The sequence below is a fragment of the Prionailurus bengalensis genome, chromosome D1 (genome assembly GCF_016509475.1).
Source record: "Prionailurus bengalensis isolate Pbe53 chromosome D1, Fcat_Pben_1.1_paternal_pri, whole genome shotgun sequence".
In the NCBI taxonomy this organism is placed as follows: Eukaryota; Metazoa; Chordata; class Mammalia; order Carnivora; family Felidae; genus Prionailurus; species Prionailurus bengalensis.
This window is the reverse complement of record NC_057346.1, coordinates 1,897,284-1,910,668: the sequence shown is the minus strand read 5'-3', so window position 1 is coordinate 1,910,668 and position 13,385 is coordinate 1,897,284. Positions and strand designations below refer to the sequence as shown.

At 39.5% G+C, this 13,385-nt stretch overlaps 1 protein-coding gene across 8 annotated transcripts in view; it reads right to left on the bottom strand.

Annotated features, from left to right (window-relative positions):
* The window catches only part of DYNC2H1 (dynein cytoplasmic 2 heavy chain 1), a 347,574-nt gene that overhangs the window by 30,923 nt on the left and 303,266 nt on the right, over nt 1-13,385 (bottom strand). The gene's annotated exons all lie outside the window — the stretch shown is intronic.

The following is a 13,385-nucleotide window of genomic DNA, read 5'->3' as shown; positions in this document are numbered from 1 at the left end:
AGGCCAATGGAACAGAATAGAGAATCCAGAAACGGACCCACAACTATATGTCAACTAATCAACAAAGCAGGAAAGAATATCCAATGGAAAAAAGACAGTCTCTTCAGCAAATGGGGTTGAGAAAACTGGACAGCGACATGTAGAATATTGAACCTGGACCACTTTCTTACACCACACACAAAAATAAACTCAAAATGGATGAAAGACCTCAATGTGAGAGAGTAAACCATCAAAACCCTATAGGAGAACACAGGCAGTAACCTCTTTGACCTCAGCCACAGCAACTTCTTACTCTACACGTCTCAGAGGCAAGGGAAATAAAAGCAAAAATGAACTACTGGAACCTCTTCAAAATAAAAGACTTCTGCCCTGCCAAGGAAACAATCAGCAAAACTAAAACGCAACCGACGGAATGGGAGAAGATATTTGCAAATGACATACTGGACACAGGTTAGTATCGAAAATCTATAAAGAACTTATCAAAATCAACACTTGAAAAACAATCCAGTGAAGAAATGGGCACAAGACATGAATAGACACTTCTCCAAAGGAGACATCCAGACGGCCAAGAGACACATGAAAAGATGCTCAATGTCACTCATCATCAGGGAAATACAAATGAAACCCACAATGAGATACCACCTCACACCCGTCAGAGTGGCTAACATTAACAACTCAGGAAGCAACAGATGTTGGCAAGGATATGGAGAAAGAGGATCTCTTCTGCATTGCTGGTGGGAATGCAAGCTGGCACAACCACTCTGGAAAACACTGTGGACGTTCCTCAAAAAAATAAAAACAGAATTACCCCATGATCCAGCAATTGTACTACTAGGAATTTATCCAAAGGGATACAGGTGTGCTGTTTTAAAGGGGCACAGGCACCCCAATGTTTAAGCAGCACTAGCAACAATAACCAAAGTATGGAAAGAGGCCAAATGTCCATCGATGGAGGAATGGATAAAGAAGATGTGTGTATATATATACAATGGAGTATGACTCGGCAATCAAAAGGAATGAAATCTTGCCATTTGCAACAACATGGATGGAAGTAGAGTGCATTATGCTAAGCGAAATTAAGTGAGAGAAAGACAAATATCACGATTTCACTCATGTGGAATTTAAGAAACAAAACAGATGAGGGGCGCCTGGGTGGCTCAGTCAACTAAGCGTCCTACTTCAGCTCAGGTCATGATCTCACAGTTTGTGAGTTTCAGCCCCACAGGGCTACCTGTGGGTCACCTGGGTGGCTCAGTAAGTTGGGCATCCGACTTTGGCTCAGGGCATGAACTCACAGTTTCTAAGTTCAAGCCCCAGGTCAGGTTCTGTGCTGACAGCTCAGAGCCTGGAGCCTGCTTCGGATTCTGTGTCTCCCTCTCTCTCTGCCCCTCCCCTGCTCGGGCCCTCTCTCTTTCTCTCTCTCAAAAATAAACTTAAAAAAAAAAAAAGGCTACTCATAAGATCTCATTTAACTCTTACCTTCTTTTTTTAAAGTCTATTTATTTATTTTGAGAGAGCAAGAGAGACAGAGAGAGAGAGAAAGAGACAGAGAGTGTGGGAGGGAGGGAGGGAGGGAGGGGGAGAGAGAGGGAGAGGGAGAGAGAGAGAGAGAGAGAGAGAGAGAATCCCAAGCAGTCTCCACACTGTCAGCACAGAGCCTGATGTGGGGCTTGAACTCACGCAACATGAGATCACGATCTGAGCTGAAACAAGAGCTGGACACTCAACCAACTGAGCCACCCATGCACCCCTAACTCTTAGCTTCTCACCTCAAAAGGAGTTGCTAACAGTTCACTAAAAACAGAATTAAAACTATTAATTTGTTTCATATGTGATGCTGAATTTCTTGAATACTTCTGATTTGAACTTAAATTTATCTTGGACTTAATGGCAAATTTGATATTAAAACAGATTTTATTTTGATAAGTTATTATATGGATTTACTTGCCAGAATGCTCCCCTTTTAAAAATAAAAGTATTCAGGGTGTCTGGGTGGCCCGGTCAGTTACGTGGCCGACTCTTGATTTTGGCTCAGGTCATGATCTCAACGTTTCTGAGTCTGAGCCCCACATCAGGCTCTGTGCTCACAGCATGGAGTCTGCTTGGGATTCTCTCTCTCTCTCTCTCTCTCTCTCTCTCTCTCTCTCACTCTCTCTCCTTTTCTCTCTCTTAAAAATAAATGTTAAAAAAATCTTTACTAAAATATTTCAAACACACAGAAAAACATTTTTAAATGTGCATGTTCCTATGACTCGGTGTTATTGGACATTAACATACTGCCATGGTTGTCCCATATTTCTAAGCACGTAAACTGAAATAGACATGGTTGAAATCCTGTCTACATACTTTGCCTTTCCTGTTCTTCTTTGCCCTTACATGACCTCATCATTATCTGGAATTTAGCTCTACATCATTGTTAAATATACATGTAGCCATAAGAAATAAATGGTAGTTCCTCACGTTTGCAACCTGTATGTTATACAGAATTTGCAACCTGCTCTTTTTGTTCATCCCTGGTCTAGGTGCATTCATTTTGTTCTTTCACTTTTAACAGCTGCAGAATATCTGCTGTGTCAACATTCAACAAATGATTCATTCCTTTGCTGATGAACATCTAAGTCGCTGCTAATTGTTTACTAGTAAACACTCCAATAAACATGATGGTACATATCTCCTTAAGCACATCTGCATAAATCTGACCGCACGCAATAAAGTTGCTAAGGTGAAGTGTATGGTCATTCTCAATTTTTCGTAATATTGTCAAACTGTTTCCCCAAAATCATGCTAATCACCTATGGTTAACTTATCCTGCTTAAGATTTATACTGTGCCACACTCTTGCCAATACTTGGTCTGTTGACATTTATGAATTTTGCCAATATACTAGATTTAATTTCATTTCCTGATTACCAGTGGAAACGAGTACTTTACGTTTATTCGCCATATCTTCTTGATCTTCATGTAAGCTGCCTACTGAAATCCTTTGCCTACTTTCTCTCTTCCCCACCAAGAGTTGTACTTTTTTTTAACTCATTTGGGGAGAGAAGTCACCTCTCTCCCATGGAGGCACCAAGGCCATAACTACATAAAACACTACTCTGAAAGTAAAGACCAGCAGACGTGCTCGTCCGAGGCTCAAGATACATAGAAAAAGCCACGTGGAGAAGAGCAGGAAGCAAACCCTGGTGTCGTGGCCGCAGGCAGGTGGGAAGCCGTGGGCATAGAGCTCCTCTTGGACAGCAAGGGGATCAAGCCCGTATCAGGCACCACCCCCCAGGGGCCTATACTGGAAAGATGAGGCCTCAAAATGTCTGGCTTTGAAAATCAGTGGGGCTTAATTCTGGGAGAGCCAGAGGTGGTGGGAAAGAAAGACTCCATTCTTAAAGGGCCAGCATACACTGTGAGCCGAGACCCAGTGCAGAAGTGGAGGCTGGAGAAGTGTGTGGCGTGTATGTCCAGGAGATTTACTGAGTAATTGTAAGGCACGTGTTGGAGGGTCATGAATCGGTGGGAACTTTCTCCAGGAACAGAAGCACTCACGAGGGCCATTTTACCTGCTCCCCATCAGCCAGGTTGGCCCAATGCTAGCAGAAAGCAGCTGTGACACTTCCATATACCTTGGTGGCTCTGCTTGCCTCAGCCCGGCTCTCCCCGGCAGACCAGCCCTCGCAGGGACGCCTCTCAAGTTGCTGCCACCTGCTAGACCCAGGTGGGCGGTCTCAGCATCCCCCCAAGACCCTGCTGCCCTGCCACACTTGGTGTCAACCCGGGCCAGGACCAGAGCCCTCTGAAGGCGACTTCCTCCAGACGTGGCGGGGAGAGGGACCCAGCCCCACCCAACATCGATCCTCCCGCAGTGCATACGGACCCCTCAACAGCTATACTAGAGGCGACCCTGCCACCAGGGTGCCTGGAGTAGTCAGAGCCACACACTGCAGCCAGAGGGCGGGAGGCCGGCCCTCCTCTTTGGCACAACTGCCAAGTCCTAGCAGGTGGGCACACGCAACCCACATGACAGATACTCCCAGGTATCCGATCTGGTGACAAAGGGATGGTGCTTCCGAGCCACACAGGATGCTTTCTACGTAAGGCCACTGCCATCGAGACTGGGACACATAAGTGACCGACATAATACAAAGAAACAAAAACAGAGAGACAAAATGAGGAGACAAAGAAATATGTTCCAAAAGAAAGAGTGACAAAACCACAGAATAAGAACAAAATGAAACAGAGATGAGAAATCCACCTGATGAAGAGTTCAAAGTAAGGGTGATAAAGATACCTACTGTACTTGAGAGAAGAGTGGAGGAATTCAGTGAAAACTTCAAAGAGAGAGAAAATATAAAAAAAGAACCAGTGAGAACTAAAGAATACAATCATGAAATAAAAAATACACTAATGTAAATCAACAGCAGAACAGAGGATATAGAATGGGTGAACAACCTGGAAGACAGGTTGGTGGAAGTCAAGCTAAACAGAAACAAGAAAAAAACTACCAAAAATATGGAGAGTAGATTAGGACCTCTGAGACAACATCAAGCACACTAACGTTCACGATATAGTGTTCCAGAAGAAGAGAGAGAGAGGAGACAGAAAATTTATTTGAAGAAATAATAGTTGAAAACTTCCCTAACCTGGGGAAAAAGACATCCAGGTTCACAGAGCTCAGGAGGCCCAAATCAGACGAACCCAAGAAGGTCCACGCCAAGATACACTAGAATTCACACGTCAAAAATTAAACATGAGACAACCTGAAAAGCAGGAGAGAAAGGCAACTATTTCCATACCAGGGAAACCCCATAAGGCTATCAGCGGATTTTTCAGCAGAAACTTTGTAGGCCAGTAAACAGTAACATGATTTATTCAAAATGCTGGGAAAAAGAAAATCTACAACCAAGAATAAATAAGAATAAATGGCAAAGGAATCATTCAGAATGGAAGGATACATAAAGAGTTTTGCAGACAAAGTTAAAGTTTGTCACCAGAGTTTGTCACCACTAAACAGCCGTATAAGAATTGTTAAAGGGACTTCTTTCAAAGAAGAAGGCCAAAAACTAGAAGAAAATGATAGAATTCCACTGGAAAATTCAAACATATAGTAAAGGAAGTAGATCACTCATAAAGCTAGTGTGAAGGTTAAAAAACAAAAGTAGTAAAATAAATCATATCTACAAAAATTAGTGCCAGGACACACAAAATAAGAAGATAAGACATTATATCATTATATCATTATATATATATCATTATCATTATATCATATATATATATCATATATATATCATATATATATATATAAGGGGAGGAGTAAACATGTAGTGTTTTGAGAATGTGTTTGAACTTAACTGATAATCAACTTAATATAGACTACCACAAACATAGAATGTTATAGAAGAACCTCACATGGCAACCACAAATGAAGCACTTTTAACAGATACACAAGAAAAGAAAGAAAGAAAAGCATAACACTACAGGAAAGTCATCAACCAAAAGAAAGCAAGAAGGAACTAACTAATCAGAAAACAATTAACAAAATGATAATAGTATGTACCTATAAATAATTCCATGTAAGTGGACTAAATGGTCCAATCAAAAGACACTGGATGACTGGAGGGATAAACCCCTTACTCCCGAACCCAGAGCTATCTATAATCTGTATGGTACCTACAAGAAACTAACTTCAGATCTAAAGACACATACAGACTAAAAGTCAAGGTATGGGAAAAGATATTCCATGGAAATGAAATGAAAAAAAAAAAAAACCTAGCAAAATTTATATCAGACAAAATAGGCTTTATGTAAGAAGAGAAAAAGAGGGGCACTAAATAATGAAGAAAGGATCAATCCAACATAACAATTGTAAATATCTATGCACCCATCATAGTAGCACATAAATATATAAAACAAGTATTAACAGACAAAAAGAGAAACTGACAGTAATAATAGTAGGGAATTTTAGCAGCCATCCCATTTACATCCATGGGTAGATCATAAGACAGAATATCAGTAAGAAAACAGTGGCTTCAAACCACACATTGGATCAAATGGATTTAACACATATATAGGAACATTACGTCCAAAAACAGAATACACATTCTTTTCAAGTGCACATGGATCATTCTCCAGGACAAATCACATGTTAGACCATAAAACAAGCCACAGTGAATTTAATAAGATTGAGTCATATCAAGTATCTTCTCTAACCAAAATAGTTTGAAACTAGAAATCAACCACAAGAATAAAACTAAAAAAGAAAAGAAAACACACACACACAAAACCAAAATACAACAACAACAACAACAACAACAACAACAACAACAAAACAACCCACATACACAAGGAGGCTACAAAGAACAAATTAAAAAACGATGTACAGACAAATGAAAATGGGAACACAATGCTTCAAAATCTTTGGGATATAGCAAAAATAGTTCTAAGAGTTAAATTTATAGTAAAACAGGTGTATATCAAGAAATGAGAAAATGCACATAAATTATTTAAACCTATGATTAAAAAAATTAAAAAGAACGGGGCATCTGGGTGGCTCAGTCAGTTAAGTGTCTGACTCTTGATTGCAGCTCAGGTTATAATCTCATGGTTTATGAGTTTGACACCCTAATCAGGCTCCATGCTCACAGTGCAGAGACTGCTTGTGAATCTCTTTCCCCCTTTCACTGCCTCTCCCCCAATAGTGCTGTCTCTGTCTGTCTGTCTGTCTCTCTCTCTCCAAATAAAATAAAATAAACTTTAAAAAAGCTTAAAAAGGAACAAAGCCCAGAGTTAGAAGTAATGACATAATAAATAAAGGTGAGAGAGAAAACTGAAATAGAAAGCAAACAAACAAACAAAAAACCCACAAAAACAAAACAAAACCCAAAAAACCAAACCACAATAGAAAAGACTAAACTAAGAGCTGGTTCTTTGAAAAAGATCAACAAAACCCATTAACCTATAGCCGGACTCCGGACTTTTTTTTCTTAAAAAAAAAGAGAAGGCCCAAGCAAAATTAGAAATTAAAGAAAAATTGGGGTGGCTTAGTAGGTTTAGCATCCAACTTCAACTCTAATAATGGTCTCACAGTTCGTGAGTTCTAGCCTTGCGTCGGGCTCTGTACTGACAGGTCAGAGCCTGGAGCCTGCTTCAGATTCTGTGTCTCCCTTTCTTTCTGTTCCTCCTATACTCATACTCTGTCTCTCTCTTTCTCTCAAAAATGAATAAATGTTAAGAAGAAAAAAAAAATTAAACAGAAATAAAAAGAAAAAAGAAATTAAGGAAGAATTAAAACAAAAATGAGGGAAATACAAAGAATTATCATTTTACTATGAAAAATTATACAGCAATAAACTGAAAAATCTAGAAAAAAATGGTAATTATTACAAACATAAAATCTTCCAAGACAGAAAAAAGAGGAAATCTGACCAGATGAATTGCTAGTAACAAAACCGAATTGGTAACCAAAAAATCTCCCAATTAACAGAAGTCCAGGACCAGACATCTTCACAGGTGAATTCTACCAAATATATAAAGAAGAGTTAATATCTATCCTCTCAAATTACTCCAAAAGATAGGAAAGGAAGGAAAACTTCTAAATTCATTCTATGAGGCTAGTATTACTATGATACCAAAACCAGATAGAGACATTACAAAGACCTAAGAAAAAGAATAAAGAATATTACAGGCCAACATTCCTGATGAACATAGATGCACAATTCCTCAACAAAACATTAGCAAACTGAATTGAAAAGACCATTCACCATGATCAAGTGGGATTCAACTCAGGGACCATGAAACCATAGAACCATGAAATCATCTCAACAGACGCAGAAAAAACATTTGACGAAGTAAAACATCCATTCCTGATAAAAACCCTCAACAAAGGGTTTAGGGGGAATATATCTCAACATAATACAGTCCAAATATGACAAAACCACAGCTAACATCATACTCAATCATGGAAAATGGAGAGCTTTTCCTCTAAGATCAGGAATAAGACAACAAAGTCTGCTCTTGCTTTTATTCAACATAGCATTGTAAGTGCTTGCCACAGCAATCAGCCAAGAAAAACAAACAAAAGGCATCCAAATTGGTTTAAAAAAAAAAAAGTTAAACTGTCACTATTTGGAAACAACATGACACTATACACAGAAAGCCCTAAAGTCGGCACCAAAAAAAAAATTAATAATAAAAATTTACAATAAATAAATGAATTTGGTGAGCTTGTAGAATATAAAATTATTCAGAAATTTGTTGCACTTCTATCCAATAATAATGAACTACCAGGAAAAAGAAAATAAGAAAACAATCCCATTTACAACTGTATCAAGAATAAAATTCCTAGGAAAAAAATGTAGCCAAGAGGGTGAAAGACTTGTATTCTGAAAATTATGATGATAATGAAAAAAACCGAATGTGCCACAAACAACTGGAAAGATATTCCATGTTCATGGATTCCAGGAATATTTAAAAATGTCCATATTACCTAAAAAAAAAATCTACAGAATGCACACAATCCCTATCAAATTACTGATCGTCTTTTTCACAAAATCAGAACAAAGAATCTTAAAATCTGTATGGATCCACAAAAGACCCTAAATGGGTTGAGAAAGAACGAAGTTGGAGGTATCACAATCCCAGATTCCAAGATACACTACAAAGCTGTAGTTATCAGAACAGTATGGTACTGGCCCAAAAACAGACACACAAAACAATGGAACAGAATACAGAGTCCGGAAGGAAGCTCATTCTCTGGTAGTCAATTAATCCATGACAAAGGAGGTAATAATATACAAAGCGGGGCGGTGGGGGGAGAGACCCTTTAGTAATCGTGGTAGGAAAACTAGACAGCTACATGCAAAAGAATAAAACCGGACCACTTTCTTATAAGCCCTACAGAAAAATAAACTCAGAGTGAGTTAAAGACCTAAAAGTAAGACCTGAAACCATAAATCTCCTGAAAGAAAACATAGGCAGCAAATTTTTGGACATTGCCCTTAGCATCATTTTTCTGGATCTGTCTCCTCAAACTAGGGAAACAAAAGCAAAAGTATACTATTGAGACATCAAGCTAAAATACTTTTCCACAGTGAAGGAAACTATCAACAAAATGAAAAGGCAATGTACCAAATGGGAAAAAATATTTGCAAATGATATTTCCAATAAGGGGATAATACTCAGAGTATATAAAGAACTTACAGAACTCAACACCAACACACACACACATACACACACACACACACACACACACACACCCCAAAGAATCTGCCTAAAAAATGCATAGAGGACCTGAAGAGACATTTCTTTAAAGAAGACATACAGATAGCCAATAAACAAATGAAGGAGGCTCTACATCACCAATCATCAAGAAAATGCCAGTCAAAACCACAATGAGATATCACCTCATCCAAGTCAGAATGGATAATGATAATAAAAAGTCATGAAATCATACATGTCAGTGAGCATGTGGAGGAAAGGGATCCCTTGTACACTGTTGGTGGGAATGCAAATGTTCCATCCACGATCAAAAACAGTATCAAGATTCCTCAAAATATGAGAACTAGAAATACCATACAATCCAATTACTCCTCTACTGCGTATTTACTCCCCCAAAACAAAAACGCTAATCCAAAAAGGTATAGGCACCTCTACATATATTGCAGCATTATTTCCATGAGACAAGATATGGAAGCAATATAAATGTCCATCGATAGAAGAATGGAGAAAGATGTGGTGTGTATACACACACTGGAGTATTACTGAGCCATTAAATGTAACGAAATCTTGCCATTTGCGACAACATGGGTGGACCTAGAGAGTATTAAGTATGTTAAGTGAGATAAGGCAGACAGAGAAAGGGAAATACCATATGAGTATACTTACAGGTGGACCCTAAAACACAAAACACACGAAAAAACAAACAATAACAGAAACAGACACATAAATACAGATTACAAACTGGTGGTTGTCAGAGGGTAGGGGTGGGAGGATGGGTGAAACAGGTGAAGGGACTAAGAGGTACAAACTTCCAGTTATAAAATAAGTCATGGGGATGAAAAGGACAGCAGAGAGTATATAGTCAGTGAAGACTGCACTTTGTGTGGTGACACATGGCAACGAGACTTACTGTGGCAAGCATTTAGTGTTGTATAATTGTCAAAACACTATGACATATACTAGCAACTAATATACTGTACGTCAACTATCTTCAAATGAAAAAAAAAACTTAAAAAGTAAAGTCCTAAATATTGAAAACTTTCAATAATCAGATTAATTGTACTATTCTCCTTCTTTGATTTATTTCATTTGTTTGAAATGTTTACTAAAAGAAAATATTAAAAATTATTAGGAAAACATTGAAGACCAGAAGAATTTTTAAATTTTCTCTAGGAAATTACCTTCCCTGTCTAGAGCTAATATCCAATTGTTAGCCATACCACATGGGGCTACTGAGCACTTGAAACATTCCTAGTCTGAAATGAGAGGCGCTATAAAAATACAGAATATTTACTGGATTTCAAGGACTTTGTACAAAGAAAGGACCAACTGCTCAAAAGGGTAATTTGTACCATTCACAATTTAAATATATTTATTATATGTTAAGGAAACAATATCACATACCTATATTAGGTTTAATAAAATAAAGTATTAAAATTAATTTCATCTTGTTTTAATATAACTATTAGAAAATATAAAGTTAAAAAAAGGAAATAGAAAATCATACACACACACACACACACACACACACACACACACATACATGGCTGGGGGGATACAGCTGAGGGAAGGAAAACACAGCTGTAGTGCAGAAAGAAGCATGAACAGGCTCCTAACAAGGTTGAAAGCTGGGGTTGGATAGACCAGGAGATGAAACTTAGTGCAGAATATCCCAGCCCACAGATTTTGTCGGCATGGTATCAGTTAAAGTTCTCAAGTTTCATAGAACAGAGCCTTATGAACAGGGTATTTGGGCCAGTCCTAACCCACTATATTCAGTCAGCATGAGAAAACAGCATTAAGTTGGCAAAGCAAGTTAAGCAGTACAGTCAACTAAGAGTGACAAATCCTTTAAACTGGTGGAAATATTTAAGACATTCAAAGCCATTAATACTATGAGAATATCAAACCAATTTAAAACTTCTGGCTGCTTCCATCACTTAAGGAAAACCATTTTTGTGGAGCTAGCTTCATTTATTTATTTATTTTTAATGTTTATTTCTGAAAGAGAGAGACAAAGCACAAGCAGGGAAGGGCCAAGAGACAGGGAGACACAGAATCTGAAGCAGGCCCCAGGCTCGGAACTGTAGCACAGAGCCCGATGTGGGGCTCAAACTCACAAACTGCAAGATCATGACCTGAGCCAAAGTTGGGACACCCAACTGGCTGAGCCCCTCAGACGCCCCTGTGGAGTTGGTTTAGACGACCTTATTAGTTTGCACACACAAAATCGTGCACACACCCATACTCAGCACTGTGTTACCTTACACTCCCCCGTGTTTGGAAGAACAGTGTCCACTTGATAATAAGATGACCATCTAGGCATGGTTACATTAAGTGCTATTTGAAAAATGAAAACTATCTTAAATACATGCCTTAATCTGAATAGTTTAAGCACTCATTTGGTTGTTTCTGTTTTGTTTTTGTTTTTGTTTTTGTGGTAGATTTTCCATTGCTGGGCCAATCGAGTACAACCACCGCTCACACTCACTTGGGGAGGATGTGTCTAAGCTCCTAACCCCAATTCTGGCGAACAGGTCTCCTCGGGACACCTTAGCACCCAAATGTCTCATTCCTTCCTTCTTTTCACTTCTATTTCTCCATAAGCTCCACGAAGGAGGGGATCGGTACCTGGGCGGCCCCCGCCCAGCAGGAAGCAGCTGAAGTCAAGTGGCAGCCCTGCATGGCTCCCTGCCTCCACCGGGTTCCAAAGCAACAGGAGCTCTCAAACACAATTCAGATCCAAAGTTCTCCAAGTGAACTAATCCCCTTAAAAATACGATTTAAAAACCCTCCTGTTTTCAGAGATCCTCAAAATAAATGTTTCAAGGAAGTTATTATTTAAATCCATTGATAAATGAGACAACAAGGACTCAGATTACTCCATTAAAATTGCTTAAAGGCACACGACTCTTTTTGGAAAACTAAGATTACAATCTTGTTTCACTATCAGCCTTTTCCCCCCAACCTACAAGGCATAATGTAGAAGCCTGGTGCTTTCTGGTTATAGAATATTTTATTCCCATTTTTTAAGAACAGAAGCAACACAGTTATGGAAATATTAACATGCTCTGACTCAGAGTATAACTCATTTCCTTGCTTTTATACCGCTGTATATCTGAACAGTGATGTCACACACTATATGTGTGGCTCACAGCTGCCAGAGACCATGCAACCTGGTCCAGTGAGTGGCTCCTGGATTCTACGTGTTCCCCTGCCCACCCCGCCCCCCCCACCACTTTCCTTAACAGCCAGGCAAAGGTGTATGACCACCAGCAACACAGGCTAGGGGTGAAGGTTCAAATAAAATGCAATGGTAGGAAAGAAAACCCTTCTAATTTCCTCAGCTTAAAGGGAGAATTTTATAGCAATCTGTGGAGAGTCAGAGGAGAAGGGTCTAGCTTATCGTGAGCGATCAGAGTTCTGGCACGGGTACAACAGCCTTCCAGCTGTGGCTACACCTCCTGCAGCCCAGCCACTCGTCCCTGCGCCCCCAACCACCGGTTCCACAGGGCTTAACTGTGGACCCTTTAGGCCACGGCAACAGCTTCACGTATTTGGGCTACAACAAAACCAGAAAACATCACTACTCTCGTGGGACTATGGTCCAGTGGAGTCAGACAGACAGCAGATAACAAACATAATAAATAAATTCTATAGTATGTTATCAAGTAGTAGTGAGATGAAAAGAAAACTGCTAAATTGGGAACCACAACAATGAAAACAGGACCTACAAAAAGCCAGTGGCCTAAGGTTGACTAAGTCCAAGAACTGTAGTCTTGGGTTTAATTTATTTAAAAACTCAATCGGGGGCACCTGGGTGGCACAGTCGGTTAAGCGTCTGACTCTTGGTTTCAGCTCAGGTCATGATCTCATGGTTTGTGAGTACAAGCCCTGCATCGGGCTCTGTGATGACAGCATGGAGCCTGCCTGGGACTGACTGACTCTCTCTCTCTCTGCCTTTCACTGCACTCTCTCTCTCAAAATAAATAAATAAACTTTTTAAAAATGAAGAGAAAAAAAAGAAAAACTGAATTACATGTGCTGCACTAGGACAGATCCTGGGGACTTACAGTGGGAAGCGCTGGTTTGTCCTAAGGCGGGACCAGGGGGGATGCGTATCCTAAGGGTGGATGGAGGGGGGGAAACACGTGTCCTAAGGTGGGACTGGGGGTGGGG